We start from the raw sequence: 5220 nt of genomic DNA, 5'->3' as shown, positions 1-5220 counted from the left end.
CATCAACCTGGCCAGAGAGATGACACCTACAGTGCTTCTCGGGACGTTAAAGCAACACTCCCAAAGATGTGTCCGTAAAGTGGGTGACACTTAAAACTCTTGCCGGACGAATAGTTTTCTCCCTTGTTTTTCCCAACATACGACCCATTTGTTTGAGTAAGAAAAAAAAATCACAAAAAGTACAAAACATACGGTAACTGAATGAAACTCAATGTACTTGACTCACTGATCCCTCTCCTCGTGTCGTGTGTATGCCCACCTCCCTCTCTTCACAGCCCTCAGAAGCTGAGTCACTGTCAGTACCTTCTTGCTGGTAGCTTTCTTCACTGCAGATACTTTATTCAACGTCTTCATCATCCTCGTCGATGTCGAAACCTTCAGTTTGAAGCATTTCAGTCACTTCAGCAGCAGTAAAAGCCACTGTCGTGATCTAGTTTGGTCCAAACATTTCCACTTGTATTGCCTGCGACGCCATTTTCGATGCGTATGCAGATTAGCTTGTCGTGTGGGGTCCTGAACTCGCTGGCTGGCTGTGGAGTGTGTTGTTACGAAATCTCATGAAGAAACTTTCCATTCGACCCTTGACACGTTCGTAATGTCTGGTGTTGCTGCGATTGTTAATCTACCCCATGAGGAAAACGTGGAATTTTTTTAAATTGTCGAAACCTCTATACATAGTGTTCCATCGTCCGGAGTGAGTTTTACGTGTCTGTTCTAGGTGTTTTCGTGAGCCAGGACAATCGCTCTACTCATGGCAGAAGACTGACGTTGAGTGGTCACGCAATGACATGCATAGTTCCGATCACAACGCCTGATCGAACCCATAGCATTTTTGTTTATCACACCGTGTGTAGCTGACCACTTTATCACAGCGACTGGTCATCATTTGTTAGTTTTATCCGGCATCCTTAAAAGGGAATTTATTGCATGTTTCAAAAGAAAACAATTGATCAATAACCTGTAGATATTCAGTCTTTGCACCTAACGCTTGCTGATCCAAATGGATAGCGCGAGATGTCAGAACACAGCCCGAGTGGTTATGGACCTGAGCAGTTATCAGGCAAACAAGCATCAGCTGAGTCCTGACACAGATGGAGTATTATGCTTGGTCTGTCCTGGGTTTTGTTGTTGTTGTTGTTGTTGTTTTGGTGTGGGGTTTTTTGTTGTTGTTTTTTTGTTGTTGTTTTTTTTGTTTTTTTGTGCTGCTCGGTTCATTTGTTTAAGTAAGTCTGTACAAATATCTGAGCGTCCGTCTGTCCGTTTGTCTGTCTGTCTACCTTCCTGCCTGTATAATATGTACCTTTATTGTGAATTGATGATGTTGTCAGGTACCAGTATATCTCTCTAGAGGCGCCTAATTTGGCAAGGTAATATCTTGTGGTAATAGGGCATTTTTAGATGTATAACCATTGGAATGGAATATATAGCAGAAGATGTTTCACACATTCCTTGGTTGTTGTTGGGTTTCTCTCTCTCTCTTTCTCTCTCTCTAGCAAAATATTTCTTTTGAGAACCACGGACACCATGCGGTCTTAACCTGTAAAGGGATGAGCACCGTGACCTATATACTGTTGTGAATTATTATCCAGGCGATGAGCCTTCTTTTTCTCTTTTGTTTTTCTCTCTGTGGCACTCAGCCAGCGCAGTTTTGCCTCTTAGTCCTTCACAAAGGACAAGGCTGTAAATGAATTGAAATTGGAGCGGAGAAACCATTAATCATACAGATTTCATTTTGCTCTGGACCGAACTGTACGCACTATGTCAATCCCTATGCCTAACCAATAGATGAGAGATGAACAATTACAATTCTTTTTGTGCTGTTTTGTAATAAAATATCAGAGATCAGAAATGGCCTAAGGTTTTTGTTTAATTTCCGGTGTTCTCAAACACTCACTGCTTGGCACTAAAGCAGGTGCAATGACAGTCAGCGATACAGTCACCTTGTTAACGACCTGTTTCAGTGCTCAAGGTAACAGTGTCACAAATCCAAAAGATGACCTTCTTGTTCGCCGTGGATGTGAATCACGTGATACGTCACGTGCTTGTAAGGACCTCTGGGACGGCGGAATGCACAAATGAAATCAGCAAAGTTTAAGTTTGCCAGTTTGCGCCAAGTTTGCTTAGGGTTAAGGATTTTCACAAGTCTGTATGTCTATACAATCAGCGCAGACCTTGAAACGTTCTGTAAACCCCATCACTGCCGGAGTAAGAAAAAACAACAACAGAAAGAGGTGTTTCAAGTCATAAATCAATATCCAGAACAATTAGCTAAAAAAACTGAGAAAGCTGTCTGGAGATATACAACTCTTGATCAAATGTGTGAATTTTCAGCCTTCAAAAGACATTTCCCTTCGTTTGATAATGTCATCAGTGACGTCACCATCGACGTAAATGCTAAACGTCATAAGGCAATAAAGGAGTTTGATCAACGTTAAACAAACTTGGCATTTGGTACGATCGCTCTCTCTGCCTTGCCATGGGGAGGCTTGCTAAGCGATCTTTACTTCGCGCCTCGAATTTTTCCCAGGTCTGGATTTGAATCAGAAAACGGCTTTTGTACCTCGCTGTTTGTGTTGTGTTGAAACTCACGGGCATGTTGGATTTGTCTGATGAATTGTGATGTTGCTTTTAGCTGCCTTTCACGTGTTGATGGAGGAAGTCGCTGTTGTGACATTGCGTCAGTCTTTCCAAGTGTTAAAAGAAAAATGGTCTTCTTGTTAAAGCATTCTGTTGTCCGTGGAGATATACGTGTGTGTGTGTGTGTGTGTGTGTGTGTGTGTGCATATGGGGCGTATCCTCTTGCCACTGTTGTGTTTGTACCTTAGCACACAGGTGCACACACACACACACACACACACACACACACGCACACACACACATACATACATACACACACACATACATTTTTTAAGTCTGTGTTCATAATGTTTTTTTGGCTGTTGTTGGTGGGTTTTTTTTATTGTGCATCTTGAAATATATCACTTATATTAACATGAAATATTGTGTTTCCTGTTTTTATAGGGACACCACACACACACACACACACACACACACACACACGTAAATCTGTGCCCCACACAAATTCCTGAATCATTGTCTATATGTTTTACTCTGTCTCTCATAATTAAGATGGATTTTTTTTTATTGTTTTTTTTTTATATAAATATTGTACCTATTGTAATTATGTAACTGGTGTCTGGGTTTTGTATTGGGACCACACAACTCCTTTTCCCGAAAAAATGGCTGGCAGTTATCGCGATGAAGCCTTTCTTTGGTTTTTTTCTTCTTTTTTTTTTTTTTTTTTTCAAGTCATTTGTCATCGCCTGAGTGTTATTCGGTTAGCGTCCAAATTAAAACCATGGACACATTATCACCTTGAACACCTGTATAATAATAATGATTATGATGATGATGATGATTGTCAGTACGATTAAACATCAAGTGCAACAACTAGAAACATCGTGACTGATTTTCCTTCTGTTTTTGTTTTTTTTTCATGTTTTTATTGTGTCTATACTTTGTTGCTTGGCGTGTGTACACCTGTTTAGCTGTGTGGTCATTGTGTAAGGCAGTGACGGAATAATAATAATATTTTATTTCAATAATAATGTTTTATTTTTATATAGCGCTATAATACAAGCATAAGCATGCTCTAAGCGCTTTACAACCCAATACCTAAAGTGAAACAAGAAAGCATATAAAAAGTAGCAGAAACATAAAACAGAATCATTGATATTATAAAAACACAATGCATAAAACTCACAAAGTAACATACTATCAATACTACAACTCCAACACTCACACTAACACACACGCACAGACACACACATGATTAAACGGCTGAGATGACAGCAATTTTCACTTAAAATACATGTAAAAAGGAACATTATTGTAATCTGCATACCACAGATTTCGTAAAAATTGTAAAATAAAATTTTGGGTAGTAAAGGTAAAAGGGGTAAAAATTGGGTCATTCTCCCTTTCGAACCACACCACCACCATCCATCTACCCACCCCCATTCTCTCTACTCTCCCATCACACACACACACACACACACACACACATTGCCATGGGCCTGGGACAGCAGCACTATTTGAGTTATGACAAGTATTTTTTAACGATTAAGTTTTAAGATTTGCTTTAAAGATAGATGAGTTGTTTGTCTGAGAACAATAGGCAGAGAATTCCAAGTCGTTGGGCCGAAGACGGAAAATGACCTCTTTACACAGAAGTTAAGGAAGTATCGGGAACAGTTAGCTGGGAGGAATCAAGAGATCTCAATGGTCTGTTTGGCAAGAACGGGTTAATAAGCTCAGAAAGATATGAGGGTGTGGTATCACAATTCAGGCACTGAAAGAATAGGCAGGCAACTTTATAATCAATTCCGGCTTGAACAGGCTACCAACGAAGTGTCCGCAGGAGAGCAGTAGAGCTCTCACTCCTCGGCTTTTTAAGGACGATTCGAGCTGCACTATTCTGTATTTTCTGAAGCTTGCAGAGCTTGTCAATGGGAAGGCCAGCTAAGAGAGCATTACTATAATCTAGGCGGGATAAAATAAAGGCAAAAGCAAGTTTGTTGGCGGCATCAACAGACAGGAAGGGGCGAATTTTACTAATCTTACGAAGTAAAGAACTTTACACAGGTGGTTCACATGAGTTTCCATCGTGAGGGATGAATCGAGGTAAAAAAACAAGATTGCGGACAGAACCAGAAAAATAAATTTCTATGCCAGAACAAATGATAGACGTTGTATTTATCTGCTTGAGCTTATTTTTTTTTATCAAGAGTCAACATGAGTTTTGTTTTGTCGGTATTCATTTTTAGTTTGTTTTGTTTCATCCACTTTGCTACATTTTCTATACCAGTTTTAAATTTAGAAGTTAAACATGGAATTTCAGAGGGAATAGTAGAATCATGCAGTTAAGAATCGTCAGCAAACAGATGACAGTGAGGTACAGACTGTTGAATGATCAAACTTAGACGTTGTGTGTACATTGTAAAGAGTACAGGTCCCAGGACGGAACCTTGTGGTACCCCATATCTGAGCACGGACGGAACAGACTGGTTTCCATTTACAAGGACAGAATGTGTGCGACCGCGGAGTGGCTTCGGAGGTTAGTTGTTGAAGCAGCTTCTTCTTCTTCTGCGTTCACTCGTATGCACACGAGTGGGCTTTTACGTGTATGACCGTTTTTACCCCGCCATGTAGGCAGCCATA

The sequence above is a fragment of the Babylonia areolata genome, chromosome 18 (assembly GCF_041734735.1).
Source record: "Babylonia areolata isolate BAREFJ2019XMU chromosome 18, ASM4173473v1, whole genome shotgun sequence".
Classification (NCBI taxonomy): domain Eukaryota; kingdom Metazoa; phylum Mollusca; class Gastropoda; order Neogastropoda; family Buccinidae; genus Babylonia; species Babylonia areolata.
Note: the sequence above shows the minus strand (reverse complement) of the source record.